The 20,675-nt window shown below is 37.1% G+C and overlaps 1 protein-coding gene and 1 long non-coding RNA gene across 4 annotated transcripts in view; one reads left to right on the forward strand and one right to left on the reverse strand.

Annotated features, from left to right (window-relative positions):
* The window catches only part of LOC134664597 (uncharacterized), a 344,627-nt gene that overhangs the window by 191,099 nt on the left and 132,853 nt on the right, over window positions 1-20,675 (reverse strand). The window contains exon 1 of one of the 3 annotated variants that reach the window (XM_063521329.1): window positions 18,468-18,671. The exons of the other annotated variants lie outside the window; for them this stretch is intronic. The gene's annotated coding sequence lies outside the window, so the exon portion shown is untranslated. Of the gene's footprint in view, window positions 1-18,467; window positions 18,672-20,675 lie in introns of those variants that run through there. 3 annotated transcript variants of the gene reach the window in all.
* Window positions 14,346-20,675, forward strand: part of LOC134664603 (uncharacterized) — a 63,425-nt gene continuing 57,095 nt past the window's right edge. The window contains exon 1 of the long non-coding RNA XR_010098268.1: window positions 14,346-14,393. This is a non-coding gene — a long non-coding RNA (uncharacterized LOC134664603). The remainder of the gene's footprint in view (window positions 14,394-20,675) is intronic.

A 20,675-nucleotide genomic window follows, 5' to 3' on the forward strand; every position in this document is an offset into this window, starting at 1 on the left:
ATCCGTCACGGCCTGTGCAAATCCAAACACATTTTATCATAACATAATATCGGGCGTTATGTAATTTGCTCCTACTATATTTTTGAATAACAACAACACAGAAATGGAGCGTTCTCTGTTTTATTTTTACATACATACCGCCTCTGCGGGTTTTTTAATATCCTAGGGAAGTGCTGGATGCATTTGTTGGTTTAGTCGGGTTTACATATATTACAACTAGCGACCCGCCCCGGCTTCGCACGGGTTGACAAATTATAGGTACACCTAAACCTTCCTCACGAATCACTCTATTGATAGGTGAAAACCGCATGAAACTCCGTTCAGTAGTTTATGGGCCCGATACGGATTATGAAATACTTAGACATCTATTAGACATCACCAAGATACGATAACGATATGTTCAAGATCTAACCTTTCAAATTTGACATTTGCGCGATTCTGGAGATACTCTTGAACGATTTCCACAGGATATGACTTAGAGATCCAATTCACATCTAATAGATATCTTACTCTATCTAACGTAAAAGTGACATTGGTTGCCCGAATTGCGCTGCAAAAGAGAACTAGTTGATATCGTATCTAGAATGGATCTAGTACGTGTCGTCTCTTGTGAATATCTTGAAGTTCGAATACGGCAGTATGAGTTTATTCCCCATGGACGAAAAATGTGTACCGCAATTGTATCGCTCTTTTCGATTTATTCCGGTTCGTAGGGTAAGCGTATTGTTTCATGGCTCAAGGTCGCTGCTCGCTGACCGATTAACCTTGACCAATGGCCGACGGCCATAGGATGGATGGACTGAAACCATTAAGGAAACTTATTAGTTATTAGTACGCACGCAACCGCCGACTTTTACGTAAAGCTAAAATGTGTATTAATACCTATGTGTAGGTACAGCCACCACACGAGATTTTTATGCCGTTCAGGGTTCTTGCCCATAAATGCGTGATGACACAGCTACAAACTAGAAAAAGAAAACTTAGATTTACACTGACGATAATACCTATTTAACGGGTTTTACATGTTTTTTTTCTATTTAGGTAGGTGTGCATTAGTCGTGAAATTAAATCTCCTCAATGAATGGTTTCATTTTCAATCAATCAATCTTTTATTGATAAAATATAAGTAAAAATTGTACATGTCAATACTTATGTAATAACTAACTGAATTTTGCGTCTGTTATGGTTTCATATATTTTCGCTGTGTCAAAAAAAGTTCTCCGTCTAAATCAAGATCTATACTTAAATAGGTAATACTAGTTAGCACAGACTAGAAATTCTTGTCATAGTTAAGTGAAAATACCCACGTAGGTACGTATTTTATACTTGTACATATGTATTATTGTCACTTGTCATTGTCACTCATTCGAACGAGTTAATCTTATTGTTAATTGAATTTGTTAATTCGAGATAAATGGATCGCATGATTCACTAATCGCTGTCACTTTAACAGAGGAATCCGTAAAACCCGGATTTGATAATTATTTAATTGAACATTAATAAACCTTTTAAATAAAATCACTGTGATTCAATATTTTGGATGGCTAATATTCTCTCTCTTCTTCTCTCTCTTTAATCAAATAAAAATATGTACAATGTTCGAACAGTGAACTCGGGATAGGATCGAATCAACGTAAGTTCATATATACTTATAGTTAAAATCCGAAACATGTACATGTATGTAATACAAAACACTCCAACTTATTATTCAGGGAAAGATTCAAGGGTAATCAAGGGTAAGGGGATCATCCGGATGAAGACGTAGTTCATGGCTCAAAAATCTTCGAAACTGGTTTAAAGAAAACATACATTTTCGCTCATTATCCTGTCCTGTCTAAAGTTCGTATAGCCCTCATGATAGCCGATCTCCGTTAGAAGATGGCACTAGAAGAAGAAAAACAAACACTGGACAGGGTGGAGGGTTTTGAACAGGATGGAGGGTTTTAGTCCGTAGGCAGCGGGAGCAATCCCAGCTGAATCGGACATGCTGATATTTCCGCGGTAGACTTGTCTACCGCGGAAATCGAAATTTCTTGATCTGCCTCTCTGTCACTCGAATATGCAGGAGTGATAAAGAAGCAGATAACGAAATTTCGATTAGGTCCTTTTGACTGTCAGACTGGAACTATTTGCACAAACCTTAAGTGCACAGGTAAATAAAATTGATAGGTGTGGTACCTGTTAAGTTCGCGTGCAATTGCATGTAAGAAAACCATAACTCTTGGCTGACATAAAGGCACGTAGGACACAGTCAATGAAAGCTAGTTTAATGCCGATGTATTCAACGATAACGTATTTGATTCGAATTTAATGAAAACTGACTGGCTGAGCACCTAGCTCTTACATTTTTACGTTACGTTAGTTTAGTTGTACGTTACATCTTAATACATACTTGTCCTGCAAGCCTATTATGGATCGCTTTATCCACATTTATCCACGTGATAAAACAACTGTCACTTTTTAACTCTGCGGGATAGAAAGACACGGACACCGTTTTATCACGCTGTCACGTAGACAAATACGACCATCATATCCGTACTGTTCAATCTATTGTTTTTTGTAGTCGCGTAAATCAGAACACAACTCTCAGCTAACACAACGGTACGGCTACCACCAGTTTTGACATTGACGGATACGCTCGCGTCTACGTAAATTACTTTCTACACATCTCGCTTGCACTAATATGCGAGTGCGAGCGAGATACATAGAAAGTAATTAGACGCGAGCGTATCTGTCAATGTCAAAAGTGGTGGTAGTAATTCAGATCTGCTAGAACAGTGAGAGGCAAATCAGCAAATCACCAAACCTCGTTACCTGCATGCAACCTATTAACTAGCTGTCCGAAAAATAACATTTAACCAGATGGTCCTTTGACAGTCTTCAAACTGGATGATCCTGATGATTTTTAGTGACGTTGTCTGTTTTTCAATAGTTAGCCCTAACTAGAAAACCTAGTGTCAGTAGTGTCACTGTGAGAAAATATTGCATTGCATATCAATTACAAATTATTTTGTTACTACTTACCTAAATCAAAATTAATATCTTTTTCACTCAAGTTCAGTTGTTTTTCTAATTACTTAATGAGTTCGGCTAATTACTTATATTTTTCCAGTGTAACCAATACGTAAGGTATTGGTCTAATTTTGACCTGTTACCAGAGGGCCTACCGCAAACCACGTTCGACGTGTTGCCTCTCTGTCACACTTGTAAATTCGTACGTAAGTGTGACCGGAAGGCAACACGTCCAACGTGATTCGCGGTAGGCCCTCTGATCATTCCAGAATAGGTCCACGGAACAGTAAGCATAATTATTAGTGAGTATTAGATAACCGCGATCGAGTTGTTGAGTTGCCGACATTCTTGTTAAATGAGTTTAATGCTTAGGGAAAATAAGTGAGCACAATTTTATTATGATTGCTACTAATGGTGCAATGCAATGAGGTCGGTCATTTACGACTTTTACCTTTTAAATGGTATATATCTGTCATGTTTATGCAAGAACCACATTTTTTTGCAATTTAAACAAATATTAATTTATTTCAAAAATACAAATTAATCTTACACATAATTTAAATTAAAACCTAACACAACAAAAGAAATGGCTATTCATAAGACCCCTCACGAAGCAAATGGGCGTGTTACCCTCGTCGCGTTGTAATTTAAACTTTTATGAATTTGAATACATTTTTGGCAATTGTGTTGCTTAACATCAAACTCGGGTAAATCCATTCGACCCTCTCAGCAAATATCTACCCTATTGGTTTGGTATTATGAAAAGGTTTTCATAATACCAAAATCGCATGATCTGACTTATGGATTTACCCGAGTTTGAAGTTAAGCGACTCAATTGAAGTAATTCAGATAACTCTCTACTTATAATAGTGTTCGAATATCGGTTTGGTTAAGTTCGGAACCGAAAATCAACTCTATGATAAAGTTGCTGCACCAAACACAATAACTTGAAGAACTTGGTAACTTAATTACTGTTGTACCTGTTGATAGGTAGTTATTAAGTTAAATCGAAACTCAAATGCACTTACTATAACCACAATCATCAATTATTTAACTATAACCTTCTAGTAAATAGAAATAGAATAGAATAGAAATACATTTATTTATGACAAACAAACACAGATGACAAAAACATGTTGACAAATATACAATGTATAACATTTAGTGAAAAATGCCATAAAAGGGTCACAATTCAGCATGTTAGCGCTGTTCTTCCGTTGTAAATGAACCATCTAACAACACATAGATATCTATTAGACATCACCAAAATACGATAACGATATGTTTAAGATCTAACCAGTCAAATTTGACATTTGCGCGATTCTGGAGATACTCTTGAACGATTTCCACAGGATATGACTTAGAGATCCAATTCACATTTAATAGATATCTTACTCTATCTAACGTAAAAGTGAAATTGGTTGCCCGAATTGTGCTGCAAAAGAGAACTAGTTGATATCTAAACTATAACCTATCTAGAATGGATCTAATACGTGTCGTCTCTTGTGAATATCTTGAAGTTCGAAAACGGCAGATAGTCGTAACAAGTTATGGATGCAATACGAGTAACAAGATACATAATAACAATAATATCATGCAGTAATATTGTTCAACTCCCACGGGGACATAGGATAGCAATCACCATTATAGTAAATAGGTTTATATTGTTCCCTATAAGGTAAGGTGGGGTTAGACGAACATAGTTTATTTTGCTCGGGGCAAGAAAAACAGTATGAGGATTCCATACAAGTGTTTATCTTGCCCCGGTGATAGTCTTACCCCGTCTTACCTTACGTCACACAGGCTATAATAATGTAGGTACCTATCCCTCTAAAGTACTACTATCAACCTTAATATTATGACAATAAGGCTGGTTCATTTTTGCATAGGTATTTACTACTATGCGACAAGAGTCGAGAGCTATTATAATTATAAGTAGTAATTATTTTTTGTGAGCCGAGAGTTTTTTGTGAGTGAGAGTGATGACTCACGTTAGACCGGGCCGTGCCCGGGCCGAGGCATCCAACATGACATTTTCTATGACGGCTGATCGGTGATCACGTAGTGCTTTCCATAGAAAACAAAGCGCCGAAAGCTCTGGTCCGGCCTCGGACCGGTCTAGCGTGAGTCAACCTTAATGCTAAGAGGATGATGATGAAATAACTTTTTTAAACTTTGGTTGGTAGGTATGCAATTAATTTTATGGTACAATGAAGAACTTTTCTATAAAGTAACAGACATCTGACAGTTTAAATTTAAACACAATATGGCAGAAACGCGACTGAGTGGTTTTCGATTACACGCGAAGTACTATAATATGTATATTTGCTGCATCTAGTTAATATAATAGTCTGTGGTACGTAATTTATTGTAGTATTGTTCGTTCTGCGAGCGGAAAAGTTCTCACTGATATTTGCCAAAGAAATCTGTCACTTAAATTCTATCTACTTTTTATGAGCCTATAAAGTTACGAAACCTGTATTTAAATATCATGGTTAAACATTCCGGTCTATTAATAAGATATTCGGCCACTGGTCGGTTATTATCGCTCCATCATGAAAGTATTTTATAGAATTTTGTTTTTGTACTTATTTACATTAAGGTGACAGTCCATTTCCAACGACAGCAGCACTACCAATCATTTTACTATGGAAATTGACAATAATATTACCTACGCGTTCGTATAGTGCAGCTGCGGTCAGAAATGGAATGTTACCCTTATTCTTATCGCCATCGTTTAAAATAGTAAGAATATCAGATCGTTATTTTATTTCTCTTTTTCATACGTATACTGCTTATACAACTATTCTCAACAGCTTAATTGACAAATATTAGTTGTCAGCAAAGTCGATTAGAACTCACCCATCTTTTACTACGATGAGAACCATTAGCTGAATAGGTCAGGTGAAATGGCCTAAGGGAGAGGCACTGACGCAAAAGTCAAGGCCGCTATTCTATTACACCGCGCCCAAAGAGATCTTAAGGCCCCAGTACACAATGGGCCATCGCCGGCCACTCCATGGGACGCATTTATGCGTTAGAGGGAGCAAGTGATATTGCTATCTCATTCTACCGCATGGCTGCCTCCCTTGGAGTGGCCGGCGATGGCCCATTGTGTACTGGGGCCTTTAGACGAGGGGTCCTATTCAAATCGCTCACCGAGTTCAGGAAGGTCTGAGGTGAGACCAATTTAGAAATGCTGACCGATGATAGTTTTTAGGGTTCCGTACCCAAAGGGTAAAACGGGACCCTATTACTAAGACTGCTGTCCGTCCGTCCGTCCGTCTGTCACCAGGCTGTATCTCACGAACCGTGATAGCTAGACAGTTGAAATTTTCACAGATGATGTATTTTTGTTGCCGCTATAACAACAAATACTAAAAACAGAATAAAGTAAAGATTTAAGTGGGGCTCCCATACAACAAACATGATTTTTGACCGAAGTTAAGCAACGTCGGGCGGGGTCAGTACTTGGATGGGTGACCGTTTTTTTTTTGCCTTTTTTGCATTATGGTACGGAACCCTTCGTGCGCGAGTCTGACTCGCACTTGCAGGGTTTTTTTTATAGAAGACCTCGCGCTCCTGTTTCACTGGTTTTACCAAAGAAAGACTTATCGGTAGTCTCGCAACTAATTGGTACAACTTGGAATGGACTAGTATATACAATATGCTCTTTTATTTTCGTATAGTGTCCAACGGCGGTTATTATAGCAATTTGCTTAATGTCCCGTTGATTGCTGTGTAGTTTGATTTGAATTTTAGGTGTGACTTCTAACAATATAGATAGTAGAGACACATTAGTTTGATGCGCAATTACTTTAGAGATAAGACAACATTTCACGTGGCTTGAAACTTGAAATGGTTAGTGAATAATTGAGTTGGTCTTAGTTTTTATTGTAGAATATTTGTAATCTTTTTTTCTGCTGTACTCACGGTCCGATTCGAACTTTAAGATAAGTCAGTTAATGATCTAGAAACTATATGGATTAGATATGTCAGTGTCAAATGTGATGTTTCTTCAAACAAAAACGTCACTTTTGACACTGACATATCTAATTCATATCGTTTCTAGATCTATTAATTGACGTATCTTAAAGTTCGAATCTGGCAGTTATAGGGAATTGCGCTCACATATAAATCTTGAACATAATAATATGGTGCCTAGTAACTCTTCGTCATGATCAAATAAAAATAAGTAAGAAATTTTCGGAAACAACAATACATTCGGGAAGAACAGACACACAAGGAGATTTGTATATAATAGATGGAATAAGTGAAAATAATTTAATTTAAAACATTACGTATACAACAATGATGCCAAAGGTAAAGTCCCCTTAAAGAACACGTTTAAATAATCATAAAACCAGTCATGTATTATTTAAGTACTCGCAATATATTTACGACCATCGCTATTGAATTGTCAAAGAGGCTTACCCATCACGTAATTACTACACGAGAGTTCTAAAAACATTCATATTGACGAATTAAACATTTACATGACAAATTTACATTTTGTTTACTTCCTTGATATTTGCAACCGAGAATACGCAAGTGCGGTAAGTAACGCGAGGGAATAGTTTATTTATTTTAACAGCGATTTGTATAATGACTAAAGAGCGTATTTTTTAGGAAGTTTAATTTGGCAAATGGTGGGAGGAGTGTAATGCTAGTGGTAACAAATGGCCCTGTTACCGCTGAAGGCACTGCACCTTAAGTAATGTCAAAATAAAATGTGTCTGCTACAAAATTGGGCGTTCCAGCATTTTGTCACTTTATTACCTATATAAGTATTCTTGAAGGTTGCACATTTCAACTTTTGGGATTAAAGATTCGATTTTGTTGATTTTTAGTGCTCCGTAGTCAAAGGAACCTGTATAGTTTCATGCTTGCAACTGGCAGCACGGCAGTTAGCGTTTAATTGAACGGATGTGTTTGGATTGGTTTGCCTAGCCAATTCGGTAGAGCAGTGACCCGGCTTACGAAGCAGGAGGTCCCGGGTTCAAATCCTGATAAGTGCATTTACTTGCATCTTTAACACAGATATTTGTTCCTGAGTTACGGATGTTATGTATTTAAGCATTTATAGCTATTATAAATATCGGCACATAGTAGGTACCTACTCACAACACAAGTCTTAATATAGTTTACTGTGGGACTTTGATTTGTGCAAGATTGTTCCATAATTGCATTCTGCTACTGCAACGAAGATGAAAACTATTTCTACCATTGTACACTGCGATCTATTATCTTATTCAAACCAGTCATTATAATAAGTAACGTGTCTATAAAACTGCCAATGAATGCAATTATTCTCAAAGTCAATATGTAATATAATATGTATTGACGTGTGTAGGTTGCCGATGTATACAGAAGGTAAATTCTACTTAACTTACTAGTGTTAATGACAGTTCGTGTCATGACTGGTGTAATACGGTATGTATTTTACTATGTATGTAGTAAAAACATATAATTTACCTACGTGATAACAACTTAACACGTTATGCAGATAACTCTTCTATAACTCCTAGGATTTTAAATAAACCATTGTTGCTCATAGTGTGTTCTTATGCTTAACTTAAATGAATGTTCACCAATTTTTTGATAATTTATCCAAATAAAATGTCAATTACATGCACGTCGACATATTTCAAAATATATTTGAAGTTAACCCTAAGAAGTAAAAAATAAATAAAATTTTGGGGACACTCTTATTCAGTTCGACCTAGCATCCTAATAGCCCCAATACAAGCGAAGCATACAAGCTAGTACACTGTGGGTACGGTATAACTACCTACCTACTTATATAGATAAGTACATACTTAGACACATAACATAGAAAACATCATAGCTCATGAACAAATATTCGTAATAAATACACAAATGCCTTTCAGTAAAATTTAATCCGGAAAATGGTGAGGATTCAAAAATGTCTTAATGTCGTACTATTCAAACACACACCAATTGCTGTTTCAATGCCGTTTCTCGGAAAAAATTAATAAGAATAAGTATAATGCACCAGGAAATCTCCATTTCACCTTCACAAATCACCGAGAAAGGAAAACCAATTGATAACGAGCAGCTCTCATTGTTTCTCTTTTATCAATCACTCGTGACAAGGACGCGACGCGCAATCTGTTATTTTATACATTTCAAGGTTAGTTCAAGAGAAAAGCTTGCTATTATCAACTGCACTGTCTTTACTACTACAAGGAATCATAAATAATAATCGGAGAGTCTCGTGATGATAGCGACTCTTTCTTAGAAGTCAGTAGGTATCAAGATAATTTTTGTTTATGCCAACAGCATTGTAGGTATTTTTGCAACTTACTGTATCTACATCTTAGCATTCTTCTTCTTCTTCAAGTGCCATCTCAGTCCAGGAGGTCGGTGACCATATGTCTATATGTCTCTCTATGTTCAGTCATGCGAATTAGTTTATCTATGCTCTTCACTTTTATCTTAGCATGGAAAAATAATAGTTACCTACTTATTTTTCTATGATCGGCGATCGTACTAGTAATGTGATAAACACAACAAGACATATTTGAACACTGACTTTATAGTCCTTGAAATAGATTAGTTATCAAGATTTTATACAAATTAGTTACTTACAATTATTGTCACGGTCTGATCTTAGTTACAAGTCTTAATATGATTAATGAGAATGACAGTCGGCCCGATTCGTATAATGCTTATAATAATCATAACGAACACGATACCGATCTGTCAAAAGTGACGTTTTTGACGTGATAACGTCTAAATCGATGAACACCGTAGCATGCACGAAAAAGTGTCACGTTGTAGACAGATCTCCATGGTAACGTTACGGTAATTTTTGAGCAACGTTTTCCTATGACGTTCTCACTCAAAATTACCTTACGTAAACCGACTTTACAGATAACCATTTTTTTTGACACTGACAGATCGGTATCGTACCGCTGTGACTTCTTACAAACATTGTCCGAATCGGGCCAATGTGTTTACTATAATCAGGCGTGGCTCACTCCCCGATTTCGTCGCTTTGCTACAGGTAGCTAAAAGTACATCCGTTCGACCCCAATTTTGGGGTTTGCCATAAACCACGCGTGGCGCTGTCGCCACCTAGCGGCCATATCTGTGCTGATCGTGACAGACGCGTTTTGTTAGAGAGTGAGTCTTCTGTACCTAGTACTATTATTTATTCTGTGCTATAATCCTCAACACACAAAACATCGGCAGATTATCAAGTGCCCACACCTGTAAGTGTAAACAATGGTACGAGATCATCAGCTCGAGAGGCACTTTGGCCACTTAGCAAGCTTTTGACAGGCCTTGGCCCTTTTTGCCAATATTTTTCCTTAATACGTACTTATATACTTTGGTTTGGTGGTGGACATTTTTGCACATTTATAACGAAGATTTAATGATCTTGAGTTTTATAATGATTTAATTAATTATATAAGTCAGTAGTAGCTTAATGCGTAGATTTATATATTAGCTATTCGAATTTTAATAAATCACCGCGTCATATTGACAAATGATTCATGCAAATAATATTGAAAAAAAAACCAGTTGAAAACACTCATGCTAAAAATTACAAAGAATATAATTTATATCACTTTTTTAACCAGTTGTGCGATAGCATTATGTACGAGTATATACTTACCATGTGGAAAATTTTGTTTGTTGATTATTTTTCACGTGGCGAGCGTATCTAAGTAACGTTATATAAAATAACGTACTTAATAAGTAATAATATTCGTTACTAATTCAAAATATTTTGCTGCGTACTTCACATTATATTTTGCTGCGTACTTTACATTATATTTTGCTGCGTACTTTACATTATATTTTGCTGCGTACTTTACAAAATATTTTGCTGCGTACTTTACATTATATTTTGCTACGTATTTCAGCAATCAGCGTGTAGTGATTTAAATTCTCCGTGTTAGAGCTGGGTCATTCCGAGCCTAAGGTGAAATAAAATGTTAGTAAATTTCTTTTCACAATTAATTGTTTAGGCATTAAGTTATAAGACGCATAATTCTAACGCTATGAGCCGCAACGCGATTCCTCACTAAACCTTTTTTTTTTTACATTTTTCCTTTCCAGTTGCGACGGGCGCATACGTTTCTTTTAACACAAAATAAGTTATTTAATATACTTTTTCAATCTACACAAAAACATTTTTTTTATTTACCTAAAGACAACGGTTTTTTTATAATGGTTACACCCAGCTTCATGTTCACAATTGGATGGAGACATTTAAACCAATAAAAACTAATTATTACAGCATTTTAACTAAAACAAGTTTGATGGACGTTTATGGATACCGGCATAATTGACATTTTTTCAATTTACACGAGTAGCGCTACTGAATCAAAGTGCGGTCGGGCCATTTGAGTACCTTTTATTTAAAAGATAAGACTGTGTTGCACCTGCAATCAACAGACTATACACGAAGCAAAAACACTTGACCAACTTGTTTATAGGTACCTGCAGCGCTATCATGATCGCATTTTTATCACTTGTCATGTCAGGCGTCACTTTCGCACTTACTCAATTGTTAGAACGTGACAGGCATGATGACAGATGATATAAAACCGACCATCTTAGCCCTACAGATATGGTGTTTAAGTGATAGATATGAGTCGCAAAAAAATTATTATAATTGTATGTACCTATTTAACGAATGTATTTCCTTTCGTGTACACGTTCGAACACAACAGTCATGTTCACATTCAACAACGTTAAATCTGTAATCATACTCTTAGGTACAAATTGTCAGAAAAGATTTCATCGCTATTATTTTTCATCACATTATTTTTTAAATCACATTCTTCAATAAAATTAAATCCATTATGTTGAATAATTTAAAAGCACATGCAATTAAAGTATTAACGATGTGATTATAAATAATATATGATCATATAATGAATAGTTACGTACGTATTAATACGCTTTTGCTATGTTACTTCACAATTAAAAGCGGATTAAAAAAAGGTACAAAAAGCGTGTATAAAAGGTTTTTAAAATAAAATTCTTTCTTGAATTATCAAGAAAGTTATAGCCACGTTAGCAATTTAATAAAACGCCACATTTACTACTAAAAGATACATCAAAATAATACCCTATTGTGGTCCTAACTAATGGCGGCGTGGTGTAGTAAAATTTACCGGCTATAAACATCAAAGAGCCCGAAGGCCTACTGCGAACCACGTTCGACGTGTTGCCTCCCTGTCACACTTAAGTACGAATTTACTAGTGCGACAGACAGGCAATAGGTCGAACGTGGTTCGCGGTAGGCCCTTTGGAGCGAAAACGCAAACTTAGAAATACTAGAAATCGAGGTGTGCTGCGAAATGGCCCGTACAAAATCAAACAGCAAATATCTAGGGAAAGTCGCACTTTGCGTTAAGTACGACATTTTGTCGTGGAATTAAACACTACTTTTTATTTAGTTATTTCGTGACAAAGCATAAAATCATCTTTAAATTACATCATCATCATCATCTTTATAGTCTTTTTCAGATTATTCAAGTGATCTGTGAATTATTTTGAGTAAAGTTTCATTGATTATCTTATTAATATCACAAAACCGAAGAAAATATGTTAACCTACAATTGTAGGATATGAACAAAATAGTAAACAACTTTTAATATAACTTAGCGAAAAATAAATGAAGCGAGGTTATGCACGGCACGGAAGTACAAATGAAAGATTGATCGGTGACCTAACCTACCCAGGTATATTTTTAAGGAATACCACGCGATTAGATGGCTCACGCAAATTTTCGGTCTTTGCAAATAAAAAATACCTATATAATGTTTACTTACTATTCCGATTTCAGCTGGAACCTAGTTGGAGATTTTTATACTCAGAGCTCTGAAGCTAAAGGTAAAGTTGAGAGATGTTGTTTTAAAGCTTTTTGACGGTCCTAGACAATATAGTTATTAGTGTTTTATCACGGGATTTGGCAATGTCACTTGACTATTAGGTATGTACGTAAGTGTTCAGAACTATATAATAAGTCATAAAACTAATGTTCCGATTTCCGAAAGCTTTATATTCCGATTTAATACAGAAGGTATAGCATAAAATTTAAGAGCTTTAGAGCTGTTTTCCACTGACGTCCAGTTTTTTGCAGGACGGGATCCTTTTAGTAGTATAGGTGCTAATATAGTACCTTCACACGAGGATTCTGTTTGCGGGATCCTGCATGCATAGGTACTACAGAAAACGGAATCCTGCAAAAAACCGTACCCGCAATAGACTGGACGTCAGCGGGAAACAGCAGTACATTTTATACTAGTGTATGGGCTAGGGGCTGTTCCATTTCTATTTTAAAACGGCCTTCAAGCCGCTAAAGGGAGGTACCGGGTTGCCCTACACTCATTTCCGTTAATAATTGAAGAAATGTAAATACAGAGTTATTTTTGGAACCAGCGCAGCAATGGCTTAAGTAATGATTAGTTTGTAGGTAAGCATATGTAAGTTCAAGGTAAACCTTGATTTATTAGGACAAATAAATAATGTTATCGGGAGTGGCGTATTTTAATTTTGATGTAAAATCAGTCAGAACACACACTTAAAACCCTACATGACTCAAACAACCATGTCATCATTCGCTTCCCCTTATCTCATTCATTTGGGGTCGGCGCAGCATGTCTTTTTCTTCCATACCTCTCTCTGGCCCATCATCTCACCATTCACTTGCGTTCGCTCCATATCATCTCTCACACAGTCCATCCACCTTTTTCTCGGTTTTCCTCTCCCGTTACTTCCCTCGACATTCATCCGCAACACATGCGGAGGGTTTGACGTTTCCTTATTTCGTAATTTGAAATATTAGTTTTTTCCAAACAGGTTACTTTTTAAAGGTTTAATGGCAGCTAAATATGTCATGTGTCTGGATATATCCCAGGCCGCAAAGTTAACGAGTCAACGAGGGACTTGCGAGGGGGAACATAATGCCTTCCTCTGACATTGATCATGAACTAAACTAATTGAAGGATGTGATCGTGTGGATACATACCAATTTAATTATTTTTAGGGTTCCGTACCCAAAGGGTAAAACGGGACCCTATTACTAAGACTCTGCTGTCCGTCCGTCCGTCCGTCCGTCTGTCACCAGGCTGTATCTCACGAACCGTGATAGATAGACAGTTGAAATTTTCACAGATGATGTATTTCTGTTGCCGCTATAACAACAAATACTAAAAACAGAATAAAATAAAGATTTAAGTGGGGCTCCCATACAACAAACGTGATTTTTGACCGAAGTTAAGCAACGTCGGGCGGGGTCAGTACTTGGATGGGCGACCGTTTTTTTTTGCCTTTTTTGCATTATGGTACGGAACCCTTCGTGCGCGAGTCTGACTCGCACTTGCCCGGTTTTTTATGTAATAGTCAGCAAACGAGCAGACGAGCCACCTGATGGGAAGCGGTCATCGTCGCCCATGGACTTAAGCAACATCAAACCACCACCCACCACCAGGAGCCACTTAAGCGTTGCCGACCCTTGAGAACCCTAAATACCCGCTTCTTGAAGAATCGCATGTCGTAGCGTAAAACAAATACCTCAGGAGGCAAGTCATTCCACATTCATTTTAAGCGTAGACTGAATTTGAGAGCGAAAAATTAAGTATGTTATAATGATGATGATAGATGCGCATGTCAATATTATTCTAAATAAAAAATACCATTGATCTGAAAGGTCAAAGGACGCTGAGCTAATCATTATTATCAATTATTAACCGTTTGTTTCATTAATTCAGACATAATTGTCTTCTACTGAATGTACCAGGTATTGATGAAAAACCGGACAAGTGCGAGTCGGACCTCGCACACCGAGGGTTCAGTACTTTTTAGGATTTGTTGTTAAAGCGGTAACAGAAATACATCATCTGTGAAAATGTGAACTGTCTAGCTATCACGGTTCATTAGATACCTACAGCCTGGTGACAGCCAAGACGGACAGTGGAGGCTTAGTAATAGGGTCCCATGTTTACCATTTGGCTAAGGAACCCTAAAAACGAACGTAATTCTAAATATGTGATTCAAGTTTAAAAAAAATATATAGAGACATTATTTTTAACTTAACTGCTTCAATACCCCAATGAACCAGTTGAAAAGGTGACACAATATAAATGTTGTGATTTACACTCGTAAAAGACAACGATGACACCGTGAGCGTGTCACATGTAACGTCCGATACCATTTCAAATTGGACCTTCCCAAGGTCGCGGCGAGCGTGACGAGGTGATGCGTGACACTTGCGCGAGCGCACGCTACCCGGGGCCCGATTCTATTTTAACTTCTTGTTACGGTTTTGATATTATTTTGATACGATACAGTTGATCGGTACATGCGAAATGAAGTGGTGCGTATGCGCGATTGCGCGCCAATCCCCAAGGCTATTATCAAAACCACTTCAAAACAATGACAAATTGTTAAAGTAGAATCTATCTAGGTGGTGTTACATTCGCCTACCGAGTTCCTTAGAAAAATTAGAAGCCGTGTTCTAACTTAACTGAATCTGTATTTTTATCTCATATTGATTTCAAAACACTATTTGATATTGACATAGTTGGTTGACTAGAGCTCAGAAAGTTGAGTGGATAAGTTTGGTACTTAAGTGTTCTGAATAATGTTAAATACTTATGTTAAATACGCCAGATGTGGGGGGGGGGGGGCCCTTATCAATCACAGAGCTTTACAAAAACGCACCACATTCACATTATTTTTATGAACTTGCTAAGTTTAGTCGTATAGGTAATGTATGTTCCACAGCTTCTTTGTAAGCCGTATGCCAATTACGTCAATTTCACGAATGAGTTGTCGCGAAGGACGCGATTCATGAACACTTTATATTAATATTATATATTTGTTTAATCACTTAAATAAATGGGATGCCTTATGTTCTTATCTATGGTTTTATTCTGCATTCTCTATGACTAAAATTAAAAAGTGTAAGTGACAAAAGGGAAGAAGTCTTGGCGCGGAAGGAGAGTAAGTAAGACAACGAGTGATAAATAACGTAATACTTTTATTCAGGTGAGTAATAGATATAATAACACATAATCGCAGTTGTACTGGTATCCTGGAGAGACTAACTAGAGGTATACAAATATCTGGAGGTAAGGGGTGGAACAAGGGGTTCGGACGTGGTACCACAGGGCTTAAAAGCCCTAATCTTCTGCTTGCTTGGTTGGAACACTATTAGCCGTATAGTGAGAGCTAATTCACAGATTCACTGTGACTCTCCGGTTAGAGTGTTAGCCTGCTATAGCTTGCAGGGGACGGGATGTTAAGGTTAATGTAGTCTGTAATTGATTTAAAGTCCATATCTCTCCATAATATCAAGTATATATTATATTGTGGGTGACAATTGATAAGTGCTGAACCCTGGGCGAATTCAATTCACGATACTCAATCACGCCAGGCCAGGGTTCACCACATGAGTATTTTGTGCACACGATGATTTGAGGCATCTCTACAGTACGATGTCGGTGCGAATAGGTGTTAAATTAACAATGGCACTTTTTTTTTATACCTGCTAACTAAAAAAAATGTAATTCATACAGTACTTACGGAATAAAAAATAAAATACCATAGAAATGAGAAATATCAGAGAAATGGCGAAAAAAGGTACCCTTCTAGTAAAATAAAACCTACAATAATACAACAGCTCAAATCGCCGCAGTAAGACAAAACTTTGTGTAATTTCGTACCCGCGGTGACACGAGCACGCTTGATGACAAATCCTAAGAGGTTAAAAGGTTAAGATATATTATGCTAAATAAGTTTAAGTGTGCAAAGATTATGTAAGGTTATTTTTGCTGATTGAGAGCTCTGACAAGAGTGTCAATTACTTACTACGGTTATAAAACACTTGCGTCATAATTTTATAGTTGTCTTTCTGACTAACCAGTGACATTGTAATAATACTTATACTATATACTTTATCATTTTTCAAACTCTTATGTCCAGTATAGTTAGTTTCTCCAGTTATTTAGGAAAATCTCTAAATTGAATTGGGAGCCAGGTAAGAAACATGAAAGTGCGAATCTTGCCACTACGATTTATGATTTGACAATCATATATGATAGAAAATCGGTAGTGACACCATTAAATGGTGTCACTAACCCTAAACTTTAAACCAAAATGAAATAACTTAATTAATCACACAAAAAATCTCAATATGATGGTGAAGTTTTTCTCACGGTCGTACGTGACATGTTCACGTGTCGGCAGACCATAAAAAATTTGTTCTTGCGTCTGGGCCCTGGGGCCTTACCATGATGTCCTTAATTACGATTCTGTTTAGGACCCAAACTGATTTGCTAAGGGACGAAGTATGCGACTTATATAGCTCCGTCCTTTAGCAATTCAGTTTAGGTCCTAAACAGAATCGCAATAAGGACATCATTGTAAGGCCCCTGGTCTCAGCTAAAGGTAAGCAATGAACAAGACATTATGTGGCGGCATCGGCACCAAGTTCGCCGGGATCGCTCGTAAAAAACGTACGTAATTATGTCGTCCTTACAGAAAATATTTGTATCACTATAAAAATAAAGAAATATGGTTCATATTAAAATTTACTTTTAATCTCGTATTATGTAGTTATATGTGAATCATCGTTTTTTTGTACAGCAAAAGCGAACTTCGTCTTTTAGCAAACAAAAGCACGTTCGAGGAAATGGTGATCATAAACGCTAATGACTAAGACGTATAGTTAGAAAAAAAGCGTGTGATCTAACAAAATGCGTGATCATCAACTTAAGTACGTACATGTACGTACTTTGGAGCGCAATAACATCGGTACTATCGTGGTGAATAAGCATCCTTTATCGCGCCTTTTAATCGTCTGTGAGCCTAAAACGTTCGAACAATGACACAATAAAAGGATTGTGACAACGTTTAAAATCAAACCATAGTTTAATGTTCATTTGGTTAAATATTACGAGGCTTTTATGTTTTTGGGTATTAGTTATAACAGACCTATTTCAATTGTTACAGTATACGTATCTGCCGTGCCGTGAAATTAATTATAAAGAAGATAGTTCAATGCTACAAAGTGTAATAAATGTTACTTCATAGTTGTCGATAAAAGTTACAATCAAAATCTAAAGACATTTTTTGTCAAAGAAATTAGAGTTTGTTACCCCTTCCATGAAAAATTTGTAGATTTTGGTGAAGTTGAAATATAAACCTTACGTCGAATCGATTAAGCTTAGAAATCAATTAAGTACTTTTAATTCTAATTTATTTCTAGCTTAAGTAATGGCATTGTTTGTAGACGTTTCTGCTTAGTACTTAATTAATTTTAAATCAAATATTCAAATCAGTTGTAATGGCATATTCGCAATTTTACCATAGATGCTAAGATTTGTGCAGATATCTTTGCACACCTGCTGTAAAACATTTCAAGTGTCTGTACATATACATAGATTCCATAGTAAATATACACTTACCGCTATCGTTATCGGTAACATCTGTTGTCAGCTGGACGACAACTGACACCTCATACGTGTCGCGCTCCAGAGTGCCGCGAGTCCACAGCAAGGAACTATGATTGTGTCATCACCACACTGCACTGTCACGACACCAATCACAAGTCATTTAGCATTAATGATCATTAAAACTGGATTTGTAACACTGTTTATGAATTCACTGCTGCTTTTCGGTTTGATAGTTAAGCTCGATTATTTTTTTCATAACTGTTCGTGTGTCGATTTGAATCTATCTTGAGTGATCAAACTGTGAATAATAAAGTTAATTTAAATGTTAATGACTATGAAAATAAAAAAGACGGTTTATAGCAACCTTGTGCTTTATTTTCTTACTGCGAAAAGATAGGGCGTGATAAGACAAAAAATACTAAAACAGGTTTTTATATTTTTATTTTTATATTCACGTGCATTGTGTTCTTAAAAAATGATGAAATACTTGTACGTTTAATAGTAGGTATGTACAGCTTTTATGTATTTATCTTGTTTATCTGCAGCTGTAAAAATACGTGTAAATACTGATTTCTATTTCTCTTCACGATAAGACGTTGACGTTGGGTATCAAATGTACCTGTCAAAGTAAGTACAGTTTTTCACGATTTCTTTCAGTAATGAAATAATGTCCTTGTCAAAGAAGTTCAATAGACATTGGTAGTAGAAATCAATTTATTAACTTTACTCCATCGGTAGTTACAGCTAAGTCATTTAACATTCTAGCACCAAGTTTAACCTTGTGTCAACTTAATGAAAATCCATGGTCGCTATTTTACTTCATAACAGAATTATAGCTTAGTGCCTGAGAAAGACGATAGGTTTTTTTCCATTTAATCTTAAGAAAATTGACTCCCTAAAGCCTAATTTAGTTTGCCAGTCCATCAATTCTAAAGGTCGTTATATTAATTACTTAACAATGGGTAGAACGAATTATTGAACGCTAGTGGTTAAAATGGCATGACAGTGCCCCTGTAAGTATCGCGAGCGATCGAAGCACGTGACGAGCCGGCCCGGAAAACGGCGCGCGCGCAGCCATAGACAATCCTTGAAAACGGCAAACGAAAACAAATGAAAAACAACCGATTAAAAAAAAACCTACTCCACTTTGTAAAGTGTCACGAGAACTCTAGAAAAACACATTAAACGCAATTCAATGTTGAGTTGAATTGTTATTTCCGCTAATCTCCGCTCATTTTGTACTGTTTATGTGGAACTGGCCATGTTCTTTACATCTCCGATCTCCATAACAATGATCGTAGAACAATAAATTATGCAGATAAATAAGCGTTTTCCGTATGTACGTGGGACATGAATATTCATATTAGTTAAATAGCACTGCCACTGAGATTTCAGTATATATTGGTCGTAAAGTTTAAGCAAAATCGGGACTCACGTCAATTAAAATTCGCGCGTTTACCGGCGACAATGTCAAGTGCAAGATCATTGTGGGAAACGATAAGAGTATTGTTTATCACACTAGGCCCTACCGCCATCAAGATAAGTGCATCCCGTTCGAACAATGTGTAAAAAGGTGAAGAACACTTGATAAGGCACAATACGGTCGGTACGAACCTGGTCTCGCGCGCGTGCGGTCCGCACGGAGATCGCCGCGCGAATGGCGGGCGAGCAGAGGCGTAACTAGGGGGGGGTTGGAGGGGGCACGTGCCCCGGGCGCCATCCAAGGGGGGGCGCCAAAATAAGCAAAAGACCTGTACCTCTCCGCCTTGCTAAAAGGCAGCAGGGAAACTTTTGTCAGTCATATTTACCACCACTGTGAAGTGTGAAATGCGGATGGTATTCTGGCCCACAGCGCAAAAGAGAAAGCCGATCTTTTACTCTTACTCTTTTTGCCTCGAACTCGACCTTGACAGACGACGGTAGCGCCCTACCGCCCACCATCCCGCAGTGCGAATACTCTATGCAAGAAACTTCCATCAAGGCGGGAGTTGCTATGCTTTCGTTTTATAAGGCGAGCGGGCCGAGTGCTTCAGAGTTGTGTCCCGTGTTAGCGCGTCTTTTCCGTTAGGGGTCTCCTGTCGAAGTTACCATCTTATGGACTCTCCAAGAGACTACCTATGCAAATGGATCGCTAGCCCTTTGTCCGGCAGGCGCATATGAGCCGTAGTAGACGGAACCTGGCCGCGTAGCCAAGATGTCAATCGCTTACGCTCTGTAGCG

The sequence above is a fragment of the Cydia fagiglandana genome, chromosome 5 (genome assembly GCF_963556715.1).
Source record: "Cydia fagiglandana chromosome 5, ilCydFagi1.1, whole genome shotgun sequence".
NCBI lineage: Eukaryota > Metazoa > Arthropoda > Insecta > Lepidoptera > Tortricidae > Cydia > Cydia fagiglandana.